This window comes from Saimiri boliviensis, chromosome 9, assembly GCF_048565385.1.
Source record: "Saimiri boliviensis isolate mSaiBol1 chromosome 9, mSaiBol1.pri, whole genome shotgun sequence".
NCBI lineage: Eukaryota > Metazoa > Chordata > Mammalia > Primates > Cebidae > Saimiri > Saimiri boliviensis.
In genome coordinates, this window is record NC_133457.1 from 84879954 (window position 1) to 84905493 (window position 25540).

Below are 25540 nucleotides of genomic sequence, written 5' to 3' on the forward strand. Positions count from 1 at the left end.
ATTCCACATCCTTGTTGATGTGAAGCCTTCAGACAGCCAAACTCATAGGAATAGCTCCCACCCCATGTGCATCTCTACTGCCCCCAATATCAAACACAACCTGGCGTTATTATTCCACATGCTAGCTCTTGTGGGAGAGGAACATGTCTCATTCAGTTGCAAATGACAAAACAAAGCAAAACAAAAACAAAAACAAAACTCAATTCAAATTGGCTTAAGAAAAAATTAAGAAAAGACAAAGAGGAAGATTCTACCTTTCAGTGCGGTGGCTCTAGGGGATCAAAGCATGCCCTTCTCCACTTTTTGATTCTGCTTCTCTATGAGGTGGCTTCATTCTCAGGCAGGCTATCCCCATAGATGGACACACAGTTCCAGGCCTTTTCCAATGGGAAAAGACGTCTTTATTCATGGCCATTCTAATCTCTGGTTGGTCCTCATCAGGTCACCTGCCTATTTTTAACCAATCATCACTGAGGCCAGGGGAGGCTATGCTCCAATTTGGTAAGCTAAGTCACATGATGAGGAAGTGAAAGTAGAATCAGTTTCACTTCTACTTTGGGAGGACTTTGATGTGAACCAAATGGTATGCACCAAGAAAAAAGAAGGGTCACCAGCATATGTCAGGATGCTGTTTTCAGGGGGGAAAAAATGGAAATTGATGGCTAGGTAAGCCTTTCAGGAATGGTACACTGTGGGGACCTTGCATGCAATGGGCATTTAACAAATATTTCCTGATTGCCTGGTTACAAACTTAATAGCCCACTTTAATCATTGAAAGATAAGAAAATGTGTTATTACAGAAGTGACTATTGTTTGTGTGATAAGGAGAAAGCAGAAAGAAAAAGAAACAGCTGGTATTTGTATCCACTGATATTTTAACTTCTGGAAGTAGAGAGAATGCAGAGTAGGTGAGAGAGAAACAGAAACGTGAAGAGGAAAAGTGAGTGGGGTATGTGTGAGAGTGAATGGTGATGGGGGCTGCCCTGGTTTGAAAGCCACCCAAGTTCTGAGATGTCTGGGTAATGAGAACAGCAAGCTTGGCTATATAAATCAAATCTACATTATTAGAAAAGTTTGACATTTGCTAAATTACCTATGAAAACTCACCCTGGTTGTTAAGAACCAAAAAAGTTGTATTCATTTCAAAGCTAAATGTCAAGCTCCCTTAAAGATCTTCTAACACCTACAGACGGGAGGTGGGGAGGAGGGTGGGTGGTGGAAAGCTGTGCAAATTAAAGGCAATAAACTTTCCAGACATCTTCATCTCCGTAAATGCTCAGAGATGTCTCCAGCATTCTTAGTTAGGTAATGGTGTCTTTCTATTGTGTATATCTACTGGCAACATTTGAAAACTAAATTGAATCACTGGAGGATAGACACAGCAAAATGGACCTAAACCACTCTTTACAGACGGTAGCCAGAGATGAGTTAACAAGAAAGCCCACTAAATAAATGATTCAGAATATAAAACTAGCAGTTCTAGAACCAGGAGACTCTGGCAAACATCCAAAACAACTCTTTACAAAATTAGAATTAAGAAGCTCCACACCCCTACACCCCTATAGGTTTCCATGAATCCGTTATCCAATATTAAACTGCACCATTTATTAAGAAGAAGGCAAAAAAAAAAGTAAATAAATTTGAAATAGGTAGTTGGAATAGATTGCATAAAAAGATTTCCAAGTCAATAAGCTTAAGAAAAATTTGCCCAAAAAAGTATTTCAAATCAAAATATACCAGTTTACCTAAGAATGGTTATTCTTGAACATTTACAGATTACAGCTACACTGTCTGACATTCACCTATTTAACTCCCAATACATACATGTGTAATTCTGTACGCATATACACAAAATTGCACATGCATATGAGTATGTTTTATGCAAACACATGAAAAGGTGCCATTAAACTTTAACACCTCCCTTAGACTTCAATGGTGGCTTTTCTTTCGTTTATTACCTAACAGCTGTATGAGGAGCTAAGTTGGAGAGAACCTTGTTTTTACTAGGAACAGAGTAAGGAATGTTCAACTATTCAGAAACACGGCAAGAAAGGAAAAAGGAATTCAAGGACCTCCAAGAAGTGAATCAATGTTTCCAAATATACTTTACGAAGATACAAAGAAAAGGTGAGTCAACATTATTAATTAAAAAAAATTTTTGGTAAATCTGTAATAGTCTCATAGGCTTATTCATTTTTGGATGTAGAAAGCCAGGAAATCTCCCTTTTATAATCTCTTTTATAAGGAAATGTATTTCAAGTTTAAACCCCTGGCTTAAAAACAGTTTCTAGCTGTTTGTACACTGACATCCCCTTTGTACACATACACACACAACACATGCATGAATGTGGACTCTTCCAAACTAAGTATGTTAATAGAAATTCCACAGTCTTGGGCATTGTTTAAGGTTTTACCTTTATAATGTAGATTCTGGATAGGATCGAAACCGTATGTACAAATATGCATAGCCACACACATACCTACATATCTTTGACAGTTACGCCCCTCCTATTTCTCAAAAATCATGTTCTCTAGTTTAAAAAAAAAAAACTTTATTAATTATGCAAGTGACCTCTTCTATAATCTAGATGCGTGCGACTAAAATGCTTCAGTGGAACCAAAAGTGGCTGCCTTCCGAAGGGAGAAGGCGTGGGTCTCTGAGCAGGTGTCGGAGAGCTATTTGTACAGAGACCTCAGGCAGCTAAGGGAGAAAAGGGGACATGCGGAATGATTGTGGGTGGAACTGACATGATTCCTCTGCCCCTATTTAGATTAATCCACCCACTGTGAGCCTGTCTTAGCTAAGATGCCAAATCTTGAAAACAGTGGGTGCCCTCCCTTCCATCCCCTTCCAATCCCTTCTTAAAAAGAGTCTTGGCTAAAAAGAGAGAAAATGACACTGAGATTTTTGTCAGGGTCTTCTGTCCACACAGCAATGTGATGACAGAGGTCTCCAAAGGAAGCATAGGGACTTACTGCCCCTCTTCGTCTGTCCATGCTCTGGGCATATCTTTGCTGCCTCTCTGACCTTGAAAGGTTGGGATTCCTAAAACCATTACATACGTCATTATCCTAGTCCCTGGGAGCATTAAGTGATGTCTCTAATAGGGAACAAGGACTCTATGGGAACAAAGACATTGCTTTCATTGGGATAACAGGAATCTTCACTGTGTCAAACCAGTTAACAAAAGGACAAAGAAGTTTGGAGAATGGCCTGTTTTTTTCTTTTTCATCATATTGTGACCACTGCTGGCTCTTTCCTCCTAAGGCCATCTTCTTTGGGGTATTCCAAGTATAGCTGGATGGTCACGGAATTGGATAGCCTTCTTTTCGGCATTGTGTGGGAAAGCTATAAAGGACTGGGGAAAGAAATTCATTTTATTTTTCTACATACTTTTATGATTTATGAAAAATTGATCTACTCCCTTCAGTTAGATAACCATGAGTCAGAGAAATACAGTTACAATAAAGTGGCAGTGTCATTTCTAAAGTAGACTATGCACGAGCTCACAAATGATGGCCAATTAAAATAAGTTATTCCTGTCTGGTGGGGCTGTGTGAAATGAACTATATCCAAGATGAATTAAAGCCTGGGCTTGGAAGACTTCCTATTGACTAGCCTGTGGTATAATTTATAATTATTTCTGTTTATGTGTGAGGTGGGGTGGAGGAGTCGGGAGGAAAACTGGCTTAGCTCTTCTCTGGATATGAGCAAGAACAATGAAAAGGGCATATGCTTATTAAGTTTTGATCCCTATTTTTTTTTTTTTGACACAGTTTCGCTCTTGTTGCCCAGGCTGGAGTGCAGTGGCACGATCTCAGCTCCCTGCAACCCAGTTCCTATAGTTGTCTATTTCATTTGCTTATTCATTTATTCAATAAATCAATATTTATCGAGCATCAGCCACTTGCTAGACTCTTGTCAACACCTGGAGATGGTATCAGGGAGAAAAATGGCAGGTCACCTTATCCATCCTCCTCAAGTTTGCCATTTTAATTGAGCTATTCAAGTTCCACCTCCACCCTAGACAATAGTCCCATGGATGGATCCATTCTCTCAGCCTCCCTGATTCTGCCTGGCTTTGATCCATTTCTTGGCTTCTCCTGATGCTAACTTAAATTATCCCATGCCTCATACTCCTGTAACTATCCTATCCGCATGAAGGCCATTCCTCTATCTGAGAAAGAACACACTAGTCTGCTTCCTGAACTTCATTATAAATGAGGAAACTCCTTCACCATGGATGTGTTGCAGCTTTCTGTGCAAGGTGGAGATTTTCTTCACACATTGTAACAGGGGCTCCTGATGTAAGAGGGCTCTAAGCTCAGCTGTGAAGAGAGATGCTGCCCTTAATCCCTAAAGCTTTATAAGTACTCAGATTCCTCAAGAGGCTGAGTAGAAAGCCTCAGAACCCCAAGTACCTGCTTGGCCTCTGGAATCTTCTTACTGTGAAGAAGATGCCGGGTGTTAACTTACTGATGTAAAGATTGTGTGTGTGTGTGTGCGTGTACATAAGTACCATCAACCATTTCCTTCTACCTGCTTGAAAGCTGAAATCTTTTTTCATCTGTCATTTTATGCCCCTAATGCAGGTCACTGAAAGCCCTGAGATTCACAACATTTTTTGCACCCTATGGTGTGACTTCTGCTTCTAGCCCCATTGTATAGAAATGGGAAAGGATTTCCAACTCCTCTGGGAAGCCTATAGTGAAATCACATTCATAAATCTGTTCACCTTTTCTACCACTTAGCTTTTACTAGTATTCTTATAAATGTTCTCTCTCTGTCTTACAGTTAATAAATTAAATGAGCAAGTAACAAAGAAAAATGTTGGATCATAGTGTGCATCCCAGAGACTTAGGGTGCAATGGTTCCAGAAAATTAACCTGTGCTTGCCACTGCTGCTCTCTGGGGTATGGATGCAGTGGTTAGGGAGATGGGCAGGGGGTTTGCAGGGGTTCCAGTCCTTCCCTGGGGCCTTCATTCCCCAGGCAAAGGCTCCCAGCAAAGCAAGAACAGAAACATCGCACATGTCAGTTTCAAAATTTGTGGTTAATGTTTCATACAGTCCAACTCAAGGCAAATAAATATTTCAGCAAAAAGAACTGCTCTGATATATGTGGATGCCACTGAATTAAAAAAGCCACTAAATTAACTGCAGTTACAGAGAAGTAAGAGGAAAGGAGTTGAGAGAATAGGTTGATTCATTTCTTCCTCTGCTCCTCCAAGCTCTTGGCTTTTCCTTCTATTTTTTCCTCTTGCCCTTCTCCATGCTTCTCCTCCAATGTTTTCTTTTAATTTTATTTTATTACACTTATTTTCCTTATGCAGACTCCCGAAACAGAAACCTGAAATACATGAGTGTGAATTTGTGTATCCTTCTTTCCAGGGGGAAACCTGGGCACTGAACAATAAACATTTCTCTGCACCTTTCAGACCCCTTTACCCACTGCCCCCACACCCCACCCAAGAGTTTCAAACACTTCAGCTAATGCAGTAAGCTTCAGTTTATTTAAGCAGGGACAGGCAGGGCACTGTGACTAGAAATCGGTAGTAAATTCCACAATTAGGGAGCAGAGCTGCTAAAAGCTCTTACTCAAGGGGACCCAAGATTATACTGTGAGCAAATTAAATTGCCTGCTGCTTCCATTCTCACCGGGTGACTGAGGACATATGGTGACAAAAGATCAAGCAAATAAATTGAGCTGGATTCCTGCTTACAAACGAAAAAGGGTTGAAGAAACTTAGAATCCAATGTAGAATTTTAAAAACTGCAATTCCCACCAAAGGAGGGAGGAAGTCTGAACATCTAATACTTTTTTAAAACATAAGGACTTGTCCTTTAGTAACCTACATTTGGGAAATGCCATAGGCTGGCACTTTTGCAAGTGAAGAGTTACAGCCCGCTAGCTCCCAAACAACTAAGGCATTAATTAATCTCACCAAATCTTCCTGATGAGATTGCATTCTCAGCCTGGCAGTATTTCATAAATGATATAAACTTCAACTGGAGAGGGCCAGGAGATACAGACATCCACTCAATGACCCAGTGACAGTGAACAACAAAGGCTGCTCTACTGGAAGATGGTCTCCAGACATTTTAATCACACTGCATTGCCAACAAGAGCTCAGGCCAGGCAACAAAACTCCCACATCATCAAGTTAGGCAATGTTCACATAGGAAATTCACAGGCTAAAAGAGTACACAGACTGAAATCCAATCATTTAATGAAGGAATTATATCACCTTTGCCTGGATAACAGCAGAAAACTCTGGCACCAAGCAAAACTTCCCAGGGGAATCTGCCAAAACTCAATGTCAGGTGGACTTGTCAAGGTCACACAATTATACAACAGTGAGAGAGACAGTGAGAGACTAACTGGACCAGTACAAGAGCAGCAGTTGGTTGGTTCACAGCAATGGATGAGAGTTTTACAAGTGTTCCTAGCCTGAGCCTCCAAGAACTGAAGAGAACATCCTACCATCAGTCTGCCAACCACAAATTCATTTTTTTAATTTTCTTGAGACAGAGTCTTGACCTGTTGCCCAGGCTGGAGTGCAATGTCGCGATCTCAACTCACTGCAACCTCTGCCTCCTGGATTCAAGCGATTCTCCTGCCTCAGCCTCCCAAGTAGCTGGGATTACAAGTGTGCACCACCCAACTCCAGCTAATTTTTGTATTTTTTTAATACAAAATATACATGTTTTCACCATGTTGGCCAGGCTGGTCTCGAACTTCTGAGCTCAAGGGATCTGCCAACCTCAGCCTCCCAAAGTGCTGGGATTATAGGCATGAGCCACCAGGTCTGGCTGAACAACCACAAATTCCTAAGGTACCCCCAGCTGTTTCCATGTTTAGTTTCCTTTCTGTTTAGCTCCCAGAATAAAATATGGTTTCTCCAAAGACTCCCACCACCGTTCCATTAGAAGGCTTACTTATTTTACTTCTTGCAAATCATTGCAGGAAAAAAAAAAAAAAAAAAAAAAAAGAACAAAAAAACCTTAAATGTGTAATTTATACAGTTCTTTGAATACTATCATAATTGTCTATAATGTAGCCCTGACTCTATTCTTAGTTGTTCTTGCAATAGCACTTCTGACTTTGCATTGTCTTTGGTCATTCAGAAGGTATCTAGTTTGCACCCTTTTACAACACACTATTTGTGGGTGATCACAGCAGCCATTTTTGCTAGCTCATGCAGGACCTAGTTTCAAGAAGAGCCTCTTCATAGGGAAGACCTGAATATGCAATCAAGACAACACAATAAGTATTAATTGATGTCACTGGCTCCTCTCTTATTCAAGACGGTAATTGAATTTGAGAGACATCCCAGACTGAATATTCTCCTCAAAATGGCCTTTGTACTAAACTCTCACATACCAATAAAGCAAATAACAACACTACGGGTTGTTGATCCATATGTTGTTTACAGGTAGAAATGTCTGTGATACTAGGTATAGGTAACAGTTCACTCTAAAGTTTAGGAGTGGTCTGTAGAAATCCATTACATTTAATCACATAACCATAAGCATACATTTCTAAGCCAAAAATAATGTGAATTTACTCATGGCCTTTCCTAGGACCCAGCAATCTTGATACTAGTTTTTATGTGAGAAATGAAAACATATACCTACAAAAAAACTCTTGTACAAGATTATTTGTAGCAGCTTTATTCATACTAACCAAAAATTGGAAACAACCCAAATATTCACAAAGAGGAGATTTCAGAAATACATTGTGGTATATTTATACAATTTAATACTATTCAGGAATAAGAAGAAACAAACTTGACACATGCGTACACAGTCGAATCTCAAAAACAAAACACAACAATGGGTGAAACAAGCCAAACACAAAAAGTGCATTCTACACGATTTCCTTTATGTAAAATTCAGGAATGAGCAAAACGGTTCTACAGCGATAAATACATAAGTGTGATTGCCTAAAGACAAGGAGAGCTGGCTGGACGCAGTCAGGAAGGAGTTTCTGGGGTGGTAAAATTACCTCTTGATCAGGATACATACAATCATTGATCCATGTATATAATATTCATGCATTTCACTCTGTAAATTACATCTCAATTATGAAAAAGGTTTAACATAATATTGGCATATGTGAAAAATATATCCCATAACCCATATGAGTCTGTATACACTCTATGTAAATAAGTTCACTTTGTGTCATTAAACAGTAAGTTTATCATTAACTCAGTTTTCCTGAGTGTCCCTGTCACCTCCAGTTAAAGTAGCCTCACAGCATCTTGGCAGAAGATTCTACAATCAGGAAGAGCTAGAGACCCTCAGGTGATACTTCAAGCCCTTCCTATCTACATACACTAGCAAAAAAAAAAAAATAATAATAACAAACAACCTAATTAACTGAAAGAAAAAAAAAGGAGGCTTCGAGCATGCTTCAGAATCTACCAAATATTACCATAGCTTTGAGTGCATCTGAAACACTCCCCCAAATCCAGCAATTTAAAACTGAAAAAGAGAAAGAGCTGGAGTTAGCAGCATTCAATAAATCATTAAATACTAACAGCATAGTTGTCTGCTTGGGATGAGCTCTAAGCCTTGATTGAAATCTCTCCAATAAATCAAACGGAGCAAGGTGATTTTTGTAATTGCCCATAAATAACATTCTGTCCTTATATCTTAGATGGAAAACTAAAATTTGAGACCTGCTGGCAATGAGACAAGCCTTAGAAGGCAATGCAGCACACATGTTGGGGTACCAGCCTTAATAATACCAGAGCAAGTCCAGATTTGAAGAAAATCGTCACGATTTTAAAAACAACAAGGACTATCAAACAGTCAATGCTGGAGAATATTTTCACACCGAGCAAACCAGGATTGGCTATAATGCCTTCACACCTGCATTCTTGAGTCTATCCCCTTGAAAGGTAGTAAGTGCTGAGAAGGACGGGAGTAGAAGAAAATCCAAAGAAACACATACCGGAAGGACCATTGCTTTCCCCATTGGTCAGATTTCATAACTGGGATAACTATGCTGACTTTTAGTCCCAATGCAAATGCACTGAACATTTTCACTTATTTTTTTTTTTTGTCAGCTCCAATTACTCATAAGTTTGAAAACCTAATGTTTCTGAGAGCCCAATTTCCCACCCGTGAGGTGATATGGGCTTAAATGTCATCATTGAGCAAATCAGGTGGCTCTTCAACTTCTTGGTCAGGACCCAGCCACTTGCAGTATTTCTAGGTAATATATATATTTTTTAAAAAAAGACTTAGAATCTTAATTAAAACTATGATTTTCTTTAATATGAGAAACACAGAGTGCTAATCAATTAATGAATTTAGTATTGGAATTCTGCTTAAGAATATATGCCTAAATTATCTTTGTGAGGTCAAGTTAGGGGCCGTAACCTATTTATGAAATAAGATTGTTGAAAATTAAGAGTGAATTATCTTCCTGGAAGGTCATTATAGCAAATGGTATTGGTGTCTCAGTAATGGTGACCTGCTGCAGGCAGCTGCCAACTCCTTGTCTGTAGGCTTTCTCTCTGTTCCTACCAAACAAGGCTGAAATGCTGGTGAGTTCGTACCTCAAGAAGCAGGCTTCAGCTAAGGAGGAGTAAGAGTTAACAGATAAATACTCCAGCTTCTTACCACTTCCAAGGGACAACTCTGAAGTGTGTCCTACACTGCCCCCTAAAGGTCCCCAATGGAATTGAGCCTTGCTTACCCCTGGTGTAGGCTGTTATTAACACACGGTTGGTCTCCTTCCCTTTCGGGTCTCAGCACCTGACTCCTCTAGGGGTACCTCCTGCAATCACAGTTGCACATAATTGATTTGCATCTCAATCCCAGACTTAGGGTCTATTTGTAGGGAAACCCAAGCCTTGATGCCGAAGCAGGATTTTGATTAGACCAAAAAGAGCTGCACAGATGTTGAGAAAATCTCCCTGTGATTCAGGAAATATAAAAATAAGATTTCCTCACCAGCTTCTAGGAAGTATACACTGCTCCTGTGATAGACCAAAAAAAGAGAAGTCTGGACTGACATTCTAGTTACCAAGAGTTGGTGGAGGATTGTCAAGTTGTCTGACACTAAGTTTAGAAAGATAAGGGAAATTATTTTTCTCTCAACTATGCATGCAAAAAAATTAAAATAACTCCCTACAGTGTTAACCCTACTTAGAGACAGGTGAATGGCATGCCAGACTAAAGCCAGTTGTTTGCCCCATGCCTTTAAAAACTTTAGTTTTTTTTTTTTTTTTTTTTTTTTTTTTTTTTTTTTGAGACGGAGTTTCGCTCCTGTTACCCAGGCTGGAGTACAATGGCGCGATCTCGGCTCACCGCAACCTCCGCCTCCTGGGTTCAGGCAATTCTCCTGCCTCAGACTCCTGAGTAGCTGGGATTACAGGCACGCGCCACCATGCCCAGTTAATTTTTTGTATTTTTAGTAGAGAAGGGGTTTCACCATGTTGACCAGGATGGTCTCGATCTCTCGACTTCATGATCCATCCGCCTCGGCCTCCCAAAGTGCTGGGATTACAGGCGTGAGCCACCGCACCCGGCCCAAAACTTTAGTTTTTAAATAGCCAACCTCTGTCAGGGTTTTTCTTTTCCCATTCTTGCCTCTGTTAGTCAGCCTATCAGATATACATGACCATTTAATCCATCAGCTAGCTAATGGATTCCTAAGATCCTTCATTAGTATTTGGAAATGTCGAGGACACTTCGTGTTGCCTGCGGAATTCAGACTGGAAAACCTCACAGTGGCATGTTGGAGGTGGACAATGAAGTTCTGGCACTTTCTATCCCCTTCGAAGAAGAAAACTAGCCTTTCCAGTCTGCAAACATAGGGACAATAGACCCTTTGGGGCAGTCTGGAGAGGACCCTTTTTTTCAGGCTTTCTACTGGGCAGCGTGGCTGTGTGGGAAGGAAACTGGACTGAAAGGTGAACGATGCAGGTGCTGGCAAGCAGTGTGACGCGCGTAGGTCAGTCCCATCTTTCCTTGGCCTTGGTTTCTTTCCCTCTGAAACAAAGAGAATTGAGCTAAAGAATTTTTCAGCTCTTTATTGGTAGTCTCTACGAGTAATGCTAATTTATTATTCAGTTCAGTGATAGTAAGTGTTGAAAAAAAGGGCTGTAATAATCTCTTAGGGCTTGAATGTGTCCTAACTGATGGATATTGGTCTGGGAATTGTGCTTTTTGTAATTCAAAGGCCCCTTAACCTAAACTCTTTAAGGAATTCCCGTAATAGCCTTGCTGGTAGAATTCAGAAAGTATCTCTTTCAGCAAAATAAATCCTGGGAACATAAAATGAAAAGAAAAAAAAAATGTTCAAGACTTTACCAGGAATTGGAAGTTAAGACAATAAAGTTGCAAATAGTCATTTTGAAAGAAAGTGTGCTCTCATCCACCATGCCAGTTGGAAATAGACATACTTTTGAGCCCCAGCCACTAGTGGTGGGAGCAAATGGTGTTTGGGGTAGAGATGGGGCTGTAGCTCTCTCCATAATTCCTGGCCTCCTCATTTCTTAATGTCAATACACATACAGTATTCTCAGGTTTCTTATTGATTATGTAAATTACTTTTCAAATCAACTAAAAGATATTCATCCTCTCCTTACCTCACTGCTTGTTTCTCTACAGTTTGCTATAGTTACAATTCCTCACTATGAAACTTCTAAACATGGAATACCTCAATCTGTACGCCTTTCACAGATGGATAAAGGTTGATAAATATTAAGTAAGGAGGGCAGCCAAGACGCAGACCTATGTGGATGTGGGCTCAAATTATACGCAATATTTTTCTCCTTTAAATATTATTCATTTTATTTTTATTATTCCATATGTAGCAATGCTCATTGTAACACATAAAAAAAGTAGATGTATAAAGAAAAATATGAAAATTATTGTCTAACTTTAGACTTTATCTTTGGAAAGGTGTTTATAACATGTTAGCCTTTTATTTTCATATTTTAATACAGATGCAACTTGGCTTATTATAAGGTTATATCCCGAAAAACCCATCGTAAATGGAAAATATTAAGTTAAACATTCATTTTCAGCTTCTGATAGTTTCAATTTTTAACAGCTTTATCCAGATGTAGCCTCATTGTAGGTAGAGTAGCATACTGAATGCATATTGTTTTTGGACCTTGTAAAGTTGAAAAATTGTAACTCACATCATTCTAAGTTGGGGACCGTCAATATGGTCATCACATGTCTGTCTCTTACTGGCCAAACTTCTGTATATATTCTCCTAGAATTTCTGCTAATTTTTCTTCTTCTGCATTTGCACATTTGATGAACTAGGGGCTTATTTTTTATATGGTAATGAGATAGGTATCTAGTTTTATTTTCTCTCCTATAGGTAACAAGTTATTAAATAAAGCATCTTTTTTTCCGGTGAACTGAAATCCCACCTTTGCCACAGTTCTGGTTCCCATTTGTACTTGGCTCTATTTATGGACTATTCTATTCATTGACCTCTGTCTGCTCTAATAAAAAAATGCTTTGATTGCAGTGGCTATAGTAGGCTGAGAAATGCCACCTCCCCCACTCCAAAAGATATCCACACCTTAATCACAGAAACCTTATTTGAATTTAAATGTTAATGTTACCTTATTTGAATTAAAAAAAAATTTTTCTGTGAATGTGATTTTGAGATGAGAAGGTTATCCTGGATTATTGTGATAGGCCTTAAATACCATTACAAGTGTGCTTATAAGAGAAGACAGAGGGAAATGACAAAGACAGAAGACATCAGAGGCAGAGACCAGAGTGATGGAGTCACAAGTAAGGGATGGCTAGGAGCCACAGGAGGCTGGAAGAGACAGGGAACAAATGGCCTCCTATAGCCTCCAGAACAAGCATAGCCCTGAGGACACCTTGATTTCAAACTTCTCCAGAACTTTGAGATAATGAATTTCTGTTGTTTTAAGCCAAGTTTGTAGTAATTTACTACAGCAGTAATAGAAAATTAACATAAAAGCTTTTTGCATTTTTAATATATGCTAAACCACATACCTAGTCACTACTGTTTCAAAATCTTGACTCTTCTTAATGATTTAGTCTTTCAATGGATTTTTTTATTATTTTGACCAAGTCCAATTCAGATTGAGATTGTATTGTTTATATATTAAATTGTTATAAATTGTTATTTTTGATATTAGTTCTCCCATCCTAAAATATATTTTTCAAAATCCCTTGTTTTATATACTTAAGATTTTATAATTTTTTTTCATTTCTAACATGTCCTTCTCATTTTATTTATAAGTATTTTATTATTTTGTTACCATTATGAATAATTTCTTCCCATTTCTAACTTAGTAATTCTGTTATACAAAGAGGCTGTCGGTTTTATATTTTATCCAGTCCCTCTCACTCCCAAACTCTATGTTCTCTTAATTTTAATAGTTGCTTTAGTGAAGTATGTTTAATTTTGTAAGAATACAATAATTAAATCTCCTCCTTTGCTGTATTTATGCTGATTATTTTATTTACTATTTTCATTGCATCAATTAGCACTTGTCAAACATTGTTTAATTTTAATAGTAATAAAAGTTGTCTCTAATTTTTTCATATTTTAATGAAATTGATTTCAGGATTTTACCATTCATTCCCATGTTTTCTATTAAGTAATCTTTATCGCGGCTACTTCTTCCCTTCTACTCAAATTTTACTTGGATTTTTTTTTAGAAATAGATGACAAATTTTATAAAGTAATCCTTCAATAGCTAATGGTATAATCATATGGGTTTCTCTCTAATTTGTTGAAATATGGAACCCTGTAGTATATTTCAAAATTTGAAATCTCTTTGAATTTTTTGAATAAGTACCATTTGGGTGGGACAATCTCATTCTTCTACTATTCAGCTGAAATTTCTTCACTAATACTTTATTTTTTAAAATCTGCATCTGTATCCGTGAGTAAATGGATCCACAGATTTATTTTACGTATGACCCTTATCAGGTTTTGTCATTAAGCTTATGTAAGTGTGATAAAATGAATGAGAACACTGTCCATCATTTTTCTGATGTTTTCAGAAAACATGTTTCAATTTGAGCCTCCAATCACTCAAATTGCAGAAAAATTTTGGTATTTTTTAAACTTTTTTTCTATTTCTATTTTTTGATAATTTACAAGTACATCTTTCCTCATTTATATTGATTCACATTGTTTTTCTGATTTCTTAATTTGAAGTTCACCTACTTATAATTCTTTTAAAATTATCAAAGCGAGCAGGGGGGTGGGGAGGTGGGAAGAGATAGCATGGGGAGAAATGACAGATACAGGTGAGGGGATGGAAGGCAGCAAACCACACTGCCATGTGTGTACCTATGCAACAATCTTGCATGTTCATCACATGTACCCCTAAACCTAAAATGCAATAAAAAAAATAAAATTTAAAAATAATAAATAAATAAAATAAAATAAAATAATCAAAGTGATAAAGGTATATTTTTGTATAGTATAGCTGTAATTAAATCCTACAGATTTTTGTACAAAATGTTCTTTTTTCACTATTTTCGAAATACTTTAAATAGTATGTAATTTTAGCTTAATTCCTTTATTGATCTAGTAATTATTTAGAAGAATATTCTTTAACTTTCATGTAGTTAATGTTCTTTCTGGCCTTTTAATTGCTTATTTCTAGCTTAATAGAGTCTAATTAGAGAATATGGTCTATAAAATCTTTATTTTGGATTATTTTATTAAGACTTTCTTTGTTACTAAACACATGATCAATACTAGTAGATTATCCATCAAAATAAGAATGTACATTTTGTCTCTAGTTTACAAAAAGAAAGGTCTATATTCACTACTTACAATGCCCATATCCTAACATGATTCTACTGAGTTTGTTGATTATGTTCTTTAATATATCCTTACTTTGTGCTTATTTGATATTTAGAATTCAAAAAGCTATTTATCAAGTTACATTATAGTTGTACATTGTCAAAGTTTTCTTTTATTTCTAGCTTGTTTTGACACATAATGTTAGATATATAAATTTTTCCAGCTGTTGAATAAAATGCTATTATTTCTTCTTCTCCAAGTTTGATGTTTTATTCTTGTATTTTGTTTTGTTTGACATTAATATTCTCACCTTAGCTTCATTTTTAACCTGATTTCTTAGTGTTTCTTTGATAAACTCTTTATTACCCATATTTTATCACTGTTTTTCATATCATAATTCTAACTAGCATGAAGTTGATAATTTTTGCTTTACACACTTTAATCTTTCTACTCTGATAGAATTTGACTGATTTATATTTATTTTAATAACTGATAAAAAGTTTATTTGTCCAAAATATTTTGTGTGCTCTCTGTTGCACTGTGTTGCTTTCCTTTTGTTTCTACAAACATGTAACAGCAGGGGCCATTGCTAATCCCATGTTTCTGTACTTTGCACATTCCCCTATTTTGAGCTCCATGTTGTGAATCTATTATTATTTGCTAGACTGTGTCCTTGAATATTTTCCTCAAGGTAATGAAGTTTTGTTTTCTACTTATTCTCTCCTACTCTCTGAGACCTGGCCATTGTGAAAAGACTTGCCTATTGCTGGCACTCATAGATGATATCTTGGCCAGGTATAGCATTATAGAATTCTACTCCTTTTGTCTAAATTGTTTGTTTATGAGAAGTCAAATGCTGGCCTCTCCAGTTATAAGTGCTAATCCTTTCCCCAAATGAGATCTAGTAGTAGCCCAGACCACTGGGGCTTCCTCTCTAGGCTTACCAAGGTCACAGGGTCAGAGAGCACCTCCACAGATCATGTGCCAAGTAGGCAGGTGCATTCCCTCTCCAAGGCCTCTCCTGGATGAGCCTCCCCTAGGTAGCAGCAAAATCTACAGGCTTCAATCTGCATCTCTAGAAAAAGCCAGCTGCTCTGCCAGGGTGCCAGGGCTCTCCATCCTGGAAAGCTCAGGAGCATGTTTATCTCAGATATTCCCTTCCAATTCTCAGACCATTTTGTTTACAGAGAGAGGAAAGAGAGGGGTTGAGGGTATGAGGATAAATTTTGATATGTGGTCCTAGGCTACCTACTTTCTGGTATACTTCATACCTGTATGTAATTGTTGCAATAACTCTTATATACATTTTCTTTTTATCACCACAAACACCCTTGAAATAGAAGGGGACTACAATCCCACTTTATAGAAAAGGACACTGAGGCTCAGGAAGTGATAGTATTAGTCTGTTTTTATACTGCTGATAAAGACAGACCCAAGACTGGGCAATTTACAAAGGAAAGAGATTTAACGGGGAACTCACAGTTCCACATGGTTGGGGAAGCCTCACAAATCATGGCAGAAGGCAAGGAGGAGCAAGTCACATCTTATGTGGATGGCAGCAGGCAAAGAGAGGGCTTGTGCAGAGAAACTCCTGTTTTTTAAAATCATCAAATCTTGTGAGACCCATTCACTGTCATGAGAACAGCATGGGAAAGACCTGCCCCCATGATTCAATCAGCTCCCTCCAGGTTCCTCCCACAACATGTGGGAATTATGGGACCTACAAGATGAGATTTGGGTGGGGACAAAGGGCCAAAACCATATCTATGGTTGCTTTATCCAAGGTCCTATGGCCAATGAGTCACAAGGACAAAGCAAGGGTTCCCATGTTCCAAGGTGCACTCCAGTCACTAGGAATCACCCTGTGCCCAATTCCACTGCAGAAGGGGTTTTTCAAAGGTGCAATTTGCTTTACTGAGTTCTAAAACACATCAAATAAAATATTACCTAAGAAATGGCGGTGGAGAACTTCTTCCGTAATCAGCAATAAAGCAAATGAAATTCTCAGACATTCAATAGCTAGCTCTCTTTTCAGCCTACTATATATATTTTGTCTTTACATCTATATTCCTACTCAGACAGGTGATCAGTTCTATATGCAAGGGGTTGAGAGCCTACACAAATCTTTTTGAATCACAGCCAATATTTTCCAGATCAAGGAGAATGATGGAAGATTTCCTGCAGCATCACATAATTATCATTAACAAGATTTGTCTCTAAAGCTGCTCTTTTGTAAGAAGTGCAAGGAATGGGGCTACTGAAGCACAGTGAGAGACAAATTACATTTCACATTGTAAGTTTTCAGCAAAATATTGTAAGTACATTGAACAATAGGGTGCACACATGAAACTCTTCTTATGCCAGAGGAAGTCTAATATTTTATAAAACCATACACCTGCTACTTATGCTGAAAAGTTGAGGAAAATTGGGTCTGAATCAGTGGTGCTTCCCAAACTTTAGGGTGCATCAGGATCATGTGGGGGCTCATTCAAACACAGATTTCTGGACCCCGGCTGCCCCCAGAAATTCTGATTCTGCAAATCTCGAGCAGCCTGAGATTCTGCACTTCTATAAAGCTTCCAGGCAATGCCAATGCTGGCACTAGGCTGACCATACTATAGGACTGGTGGCTTGGAGGACATGCAGCTGTCCAGCCAGGTGTCAGTAACAGTTGGGGTTTGTTTTTCAAGGCCCTTGCTGTTCTTTGATGGGTCCTCTTTCCCTCACTTCCAAGTCCTGAAATCTTTCTAGTTCTTATCCTTAACAATCCCTGATTGAAATGAGGAGAAGTGCTGGGGGTTAGCACCATTTCTAGAGTGTTTTCATGTTAGTAAGATACACTTAAATACCAAAACCTCAAAAACAAATATGAAAGATCTAGGAATTGGACAGATTTTTTTCATAAATGGAAATTCTACCTGTGCTCTGTAATATCCAAACTGCTCTGGGGAGGTATCTGCCTACCTCATGTGCAATTCCCATGGGTATCACTCATTTTAGAAGGGCTCAAAGCACTGGGGATAGACATAGGAGAGTTGGGAAAGCGTAATTAATTTCTCTTAAAGTTCTATCTTCCTGGATGTTTTCACTCCTGCCACTCTCTGTAGAATTTATGATGCATATTTTATAAAAGTAAAAAAACCATCTTGCGTGGAGGTGAGGGTAAGTGTCGGGAGGGAACTAGAAAAGTACAAACACATGAAAAAAACACTCACTGCATTGACCTCAAAATGACCAAATCTAAAGACACTCCACAAACACCTATGAAAACCTCAGTAGAAGATCTCTTTTATGGAAAGAAAGTTCAGGAGCAGTTGAGACATGAGGCACAATTGAGAGGCACTGAAATAAGGAAAGCACTGCCTCCATCCAAAAATAATCAAAGTTGTAACAACCATGAGATGTCAGACCTTGGCTGCTTGCTTTAGCTGGCATAGACATCAAGTCAAGGTACAAAGCTTTGTAACATCTGGCTGCATCATTTGCCTTTGACTGTAAGAGAAAGGCCGTGAAGCTGTCTACTTACCTTGGGGGTACACCTGGATTTGATTTTGAAAGTCAAGAACTCTCAAAAGAGGTCATGAGACAGAGGTCTGGGAGATGTTTGGTCAAATTTGCTCAAAGTTAATAGTCAAAACGTTTTTCTTTGTCAATTTCTTTTTCAAATCCTGTTCTAGTGACAAAATTCCTGTTTTACACTGCATCATGATAAATGACTCTCTATTCCATTCACTCACTGATCTCTGAATTGCTTAAAGGCAGTAAGCATGACTTACTAACCTCTTTGTTCCTGACAACCAGAACAACACCTGGTGCAGAGAAGGGGCAAAATAACTCTTCTTGCTATATTTCCGCTGGGTCCAGGTTATATGTATATATTGTTATCTCCGACCAAGGCAACTGGGAGGGAAGCTGCTTCCATTTTACCCAACACTGAAGAAATGGAAATGTATTACATTAATAACATTCATGTTTTGAGTGCTAGCCATTTTGCATGCCTCATCTTATCCAATTTGGCCAACTCAGTGAAGTAGGAGTGATTACTGCGATGTTAGAGATGTGGAAACTGAGGCTTAGAGGCATGGTTTGCCCAGAATCATGCAGTTAGGAACTAGAAAACCTAGAATTTGTGGCAGAGCTCTTAGCTTACAGGCTCATACTATCTTTATTCTGCAACTCACTCTTCCTTCTCCATGGGAGTCTAAAGACCTCAAAAAAATAGCAGCAAAGCACTCAGGGATCTGCTTTGGTACTCAGCAGTTTCATAACATGCCCAGAATCAGCAATAACCTAAGCCAAGAGCATGGAGCAAGTTGTCTACTCCCGATCCTGAACCAGTTCAGGTCTGTAGCACCTCAGCATTTATTCAGCCCACATTTCTTGAATACTTTCTCCAGACCAGATTTCAGACCAGACTTCATACCAGGTGCAGAAAAAAAAAAAATCACTGCAACAGACAGACACTTGATCTCACCTTTCAGGAGTCCCCAGTTGACAGAAAAAACTCATAGACAACTTTTAAGCACTGAGTAAAGTCTTTAAGTGCAATAAAGTATAAGGCAAAGAAGTCCACCTTTCAGAACTGAGCTTCCTAAATAAAAACAGAAAATGTCCATGCACTCAAACCTCTTTAGCTTTCTCAAAGCAGGAGTGCAAAGAGCTCTGGACAAGCCAGAAGTAATTCCTATTCCACCTGCATTCTTACCAGCACACAGGTGGTTCACTCTGACGGGCTCAAGCAGGCCAGGTGAAGTCCTCTTAGGAGGCAGATATTTCTGTTCCTGGGCCACTTTAATTATTTACATTTTTACATACACTGACTCACATTCAATGGCAGATCTGTCTGCTAAAATCAGATAGTCCTACAGTGGTCACAGATGACAGATTCCTACAGTCTATGAATCTTCAAGGCTGCTCCTCAATGCTGCTGTACATACAAAGGGGGCGGGGTTACAATTAGAAACAGACCACTCATTGTAAAGGCCGATTATATATCCTCAGTAAAAAGAGGGGAGCAGTGGTGATCTGGAGCCTACTTACACCAGCTCATGGGAGCCAGTCCTAAATTTTCAGAGTTCTGTGAGCCAGTTGTGAAGCACGGCCATTGTTAAAAACGCAATTGTACAAACTTAACATAAAATAAAGTATAATAAAAACAAAAGTAACAAACCATCAAAAGTTATCATCATATTATATTATGACATTTACTACTATTTTACTTTGAGGTTTTTTGCAGTTATTGTGCCTGCATGGTGAGAAAACTTCCCAGCTCTGTGTTCTGAGAAGTCAGGTTGTTAACTTGAAATCAGTCACTGGGAGTATTTATTTCATGATATTCAGTCAATGCTACACTTAAGGCCTTTTCCCCTCTTAGAGACAGTTGTTAAACATTACCAGCACCTCACTAGATAAGATGGGTTTCTATCAGATTGGTGCAAAAGTAATTGCAGTTTTTGCCATTACCTTTAATGGTAAAACTGCTATTACTTTTGCACCAACCTAATACCAGAAAATTGCAAGCAGCATAACTTTAACCACAGGCACAAATACAGGCACAGACACAGCTTAAAACAAAACAAAACAAAAACCCTGCAGAGACGTGTAAGGGTAGCCAAGAGAAAGGAGAATAGACCCAAAGTCAGGCAAGCAAGTTTTATTAACCTGCCAGGCTGCTCTGTAACAGTCAGAGGAGGCAGCCCAAGCTTACAAAAAAAAGGGTTTATATGGGGGGAGAGGGGCCTAAGGGAGTTTCAGGACTGAAATCTATCCACTGGTGACAGGCACAGAGATATTTTGTTGACTTGTAACAGACCTACAATACATTATCCCGTGGCTTTTGTGGCAGCAGCCTTTTTATAAAAAAGAGAAACCAGGATTTTTTACCGATATGTGTCAAACAGGAATTTACAAGTACGGATAACAAACATTCATTTTTCCTGTCCTCCCTTGAGCTGCCCGGATGGTTGTAATCAGGCTTTGCTTAATTGTAGCACGTCTGGCAGCCTTGATATGGTGCCTAGTAGGGGTTCAGGAATGCAGCTGCCAAGCAGTCAGAGTAGGGGAAGGGGCCCCTAACAGGAACAAAAATGCAAACTAGTCAACTTGAGGGTGACAACTGTGTTAGAAGTATAGAATATGACTCACGCAACCTTCTCATCCATGCCGTCCACACTGGCCTATAGTTGACTGGGTGGTTAAGGAGAAGGGAGAAATTTGTCAGAATGTTCCCAGACCTCCAAAGTCATCCAACCCAGAACAAAATGGCAGCATCCCCTCAGCACTTATCACCAGGAAAGAGGTCCAGATGATTATGAAGACGAAATAAACCAGATTGTCCAAGAACCACAAATAATCCAGACACAGACTCAATGAGAGCAAAATCTCCATCATTTCAGGGTGACAGAATTACCCTGGGAACCAAGAAAGGCTGACCGAGTAAGAGGGCGCATGAGATGATCTTGAATTTTTTTAGGACTAATTGTTTTTATTTAGTCAATTAGAGACCACTTCAGGTTTTACATCTCTAAGAAAACAGGCTGTAATGCAGTATTGTCCAGTAAATATTTCTGCAGTAATGGAAACATCCTCTCAGTGAGCACTGCCTAAAACAGCAGCCACTTCATCTAACTGTCGAGCACTTAAAATGTGATCAATGCAACTTAGAGACTAAATTATATGTTGTACTTAACTTTAATTTCTATAAATGTAAATGTACATGACCTCATATGGATAATGGCCATCATAATGGACAATGCAGCTTTCGTGAATCTGAAGCTTGGAACCATCATTCAATCCATCAGGGTGAATATAAGTCACACAGTTGGGGTAATAATAAGTGGGACAAAGGGTAGTTCCCTGATTCAGCTGGGTTTATTAAAGTTGTTCAGCTCTTTAGACTACACATCTATAATTATAAATTCCTGAAGGGTCCACTTTGAATACTACATCACCATTCTATTTCTTAAAAAGCCAGTCTCATCACTTTGTGCCACCTCAATCTGCATCCTGGAAGTGGTCAGCTGACCCCAATCAACATCCCAGAAGTGGTTCCCCTGAGATGGGTCAGGAGGCACTGGGTAGGCTTGTATCAGTTTTGTCAGCCTTTTGATGTCGTAAAGTGCAATTCTTGGGTCCATCCTGGTCAAGGCAGGTAGAAAAAGCACATCCTTGCACCTGTCAAACTCGAGTTTTCCAGGGGCTTTACTGAGCTACAGCCTCCATCTGATCCCTGCCATTTCATTCCAGTTGTGGAACTAGGAAGTCACCTAATCCCCTGGTTTTCACCTGTCTTCACATCTCTGCTGGGCCTGGAGCTTCTAGCAGCCTCACCCTCAGCTTCTGCAGGGCGCTCTATCAAATCAGGCAGACACAATACAGCCCGGGAAATGGCAGCATCATGGCTCACTTACCAGACCCAAACTCCTCGGATTCTGAACTCATCCTGCTTCCATTTGGTTATTCCCACTTCACAAAGTGAAACTGCACCTCAGGTCACAACTCTAGAGGAAGGAAGAGGCAGAACTTTGAGGTGAAGGTGACACTTCTTGGCCAATGGTAGAATTGGCTCTACTTTTTATCTTGTGGGGACCTCCATGTTAACTTTAAAAAGAACTCAGACAACCTTTGAGGCCAGTTGGAGTTTTATTTCTAACAAAGCCTAACTGGGCTCCTGAAACAAAGAAAGCTGTATTTCTATCATTTCAGTTATTAGACAAGAGCTGGAAGTTTTGGTTGGTTCAGGGCTTTTTTCTTTTTCTTTTTCTTTTTTTTTCTTAAGGAGCTCCTTTCTTTGTGGTCTTACTTATTTCTGTAGCCAGATTTGTTAAGGTATAAAGTACATTCTAGAAAATTCACCCTTTGTCATATAGTTCTATGAGTATTGACAAGCACATATAATCTGGTAGCTACCACCCTAAACAACATGCAGAACACCTCCAGTCACAACAAAAATCCCTCATGTTCTTTGTAGCCAATCCCTCTCCCTGCTCCCAAGCAACCAGTGATCTGTTTTCTATTCCTTTAGTTCTTCCTTTTCCAGAATTTCATGTAAATGGAATCATACAATATTTAGCATTTTTAGTCTGATGTCTTTCACTTAGAATAATGTCTTTAAGAATGAAATGCACCACACCACTTTTCACAGTGTAGCTAACCATAACACAGCATCATGACAAGTGCCGTAGTAAGATAAGTCCAGGAAGCCAGGGAGATACCCACCAACGTTGGCAATGGGGCATGCAGATCTTCTCAGGGGAGGACATAATCTACTGAGGCCAAAAAAGAAGCCAAGCACCAAGTGATAAGGTGAGGAAAACGACTTTCAGGTAGTGAAAACTAATGCCCAAAGACAGGAAAAACATTAAAATAAACAAGCTTTCTACCTGTAAGGAGAAGCTACTAGGTAGTAAAGAGTCCTATATTTTAGTCTATAAACCAAGGCAAATGTCAGCCTGCAAGTCTAAGACTCAAATACTTCTAGCAAGCAAGGGTTCCCACCTTAATGCCATATCCATCTCTTCATTTGTTTCAACAGTGATCAAAGGCAAATGTCCTTCAAGCTGGAAATCCATCCATTGAACACACAGATTTTACAGCAAACCTCAGCCTGAACTAAGGGTTTGGAAGCACAAGATGGAGGACGGGAACCGAGTTATGAGTTCCTGCTCTAATTTCCCCTGACACGTAAACAGGAGAACATTATTTATCACTTAAAGGGATTATATATCCATTAGCTTTCCCATGGGAATATTAACAGAATGAAATTGAAAAAATAATCTACAGGGTTTTCAGCCAAGCGTGTCTAGATTCATGGGCAGCAGATAAGCTCAGTGTGCAACCAACTGCTTTATCATGGACAAGTCCCTTCACTTTTTTGGTTCTATGTTCTTTTCTGTTACAAAAAAAAAGAGAAAGAAAAAGAATAAAGTTGGATCAGACCATTTCAGAAATTCCTTCTAGCTCTCCTGTTTTATGGTTTTGTAAGTTGAGGTCAAGATGATCACACTTAAGGGAGCTTGCAGCATACTCAGAAATGGGGCTAGAATAAAGGTCCCATTCACAGTACCAGGGTTCAGTGAGTACAATGCAGCTTTTTGTTGGGGTGGTGGGTGGAGGGGTGGAAAGAGAATCTGGGAGGTCTGGCATTCGCTCTCTCCACCACAGATCCTAAATGAGTCACTAAAATTATGGTAGCAATGTTGAGTGTGAAAAGAAAAGAGGAAATAGAGCTCCCACCAATGCTAATAATCTTCTTGTACCTCTCCTGGGTCAGCAGAAACACTTCTGGGGGCCGCTGGACCTGGCCAGACTCTATCTTTATTAAAAGGCAAACGCAGCCACATCTGTTCTCATAAGCTCAAATGTTGTTCTAGTCTGTTTACCCTGGGACTATTAGAAAAGCTGATATAAATGAGCCTGGAACCATGTGTCACAGGCTCCAGAGGACACAGAACTATTTCCAAAACGTAGACCACACTCCAATTCTCCACTTTCCCCACTGCCTTGCTGCCCCTCCACCCCGCCTCTGCTTTTTATCTGTCCTCTGTCCTACAGCTCTGCCACCTTCACCAGGAGGATTTCCGGGAGTGCCTCTCCTCTGGGGGTTGACATGACACTTTTTCCCAGCCCCTGTTTGTACATAGTGATATTCTGACCCATCAGGGAACTGAGGAGGGTTCGGGTCCTAGCATGAGCCATAGCTTCCTGACATGTCAGGCCCAGAAAGGAAGCAAGGATCCCAGAAAAACTAAGTTAACTGATGTTCAAAACTTTTTAAAAACTTTTAGAGACAAGGTCTCTGTATGTTTCTCAGGCTGGTCTCAAACTCCTGGGCTCAAGCAATTTTCTCACCTTAGCCTAATGAGGAGCCGGGACTACAGGCAAGAGCCACTACAGTCAGCTCAAACCTGTCTTTCTTTCTCTTTCTTTCCATCCATCCTTTCCTTTCTCTTTCTTTTTTTTTTTTTTTTTTTTTTTTTTTTTTTTTTTTGGAACTAGAGCAAAGCTTCTCAAACACTAAAATGAAAAGGTGACAAAAGCTGTAGAAATGGGGCAGAGAGGTTAAGTGGAGGGGGAAGGGCAGAAATCTTAAACTCAGTTCCTTACCCTTAGCACATACACACTCAGACATGCATGTATACACATACACACCCACACTGTTGAGGAAACAGAATAAAAAACAACAACAAAGTCTTCCTCCAACCCACAAATCATCTCCACAAAGCTAGTAAAGAAGCACTATTGGCCAGGCACAGTGGCTCATGCCCGTAATCCTAGCATTTTGGAAGGCCAAGGCAGGTTGATCACAAAGTAAGGAGATCAAGACCATCTTGGCTAACATGGTGAAACCCTGTCTGTACTAAAAATAGAAAAAAATAGCTGAGTGTGGTGGTGGGTTCCTGTAGTCCTAGCTACTCGGAAGGCTGAGGCAGGAGAATCGCTTGACCTAGGGAAGCAGAGATTGCAGTGAGCCGAGATGATGCCACTGCACTCCAGCCTGGGCAACAGAGGGACACTCCGTCTCAAAAAAAAAAAAAAAAAAAAAAAGAGAGAGAGAGAAGCATTCTTATTGTTGAATAAGTATGATATGTCCATTAGCCTTCCCATGGTATTATTAGCAGGATGAAATTGACAAAATAATTTGCAGTTTTCAGTCAAGTGTTCCTAGATTCAGGGGCATCAGAAAACTCCGAATGTGCTGAGCATCACTGGCAACCTGGTAAGAGACCGCAGACAGAAAGAACTCACAGTCACCCTCTAC

At 39.3% G+C, this 25540-nt stretch overlaps 1 long non-coding RNA gene across 1 annotated transcript in view; it reads right to left on the minus strand.

Moving 5' to 3' along the window:
• The window catches only part of LOC141585678 (uncharacterized), a 298927-nt gene that overhangs the window by 262504 nt on the left and 10883 nt on the right, over positions 1 to 25540 (minus strand). The window contains exon 3 of the long non-coding RNA XR_012519299.1: positions 22191 to 22280. This is a non-coding gene — a long non-coding RNA (uncharacterized LOC141585678). The remainder of the gene's footprint in view (positions 1 to 22190; positions 22281 to 25540) is intronic.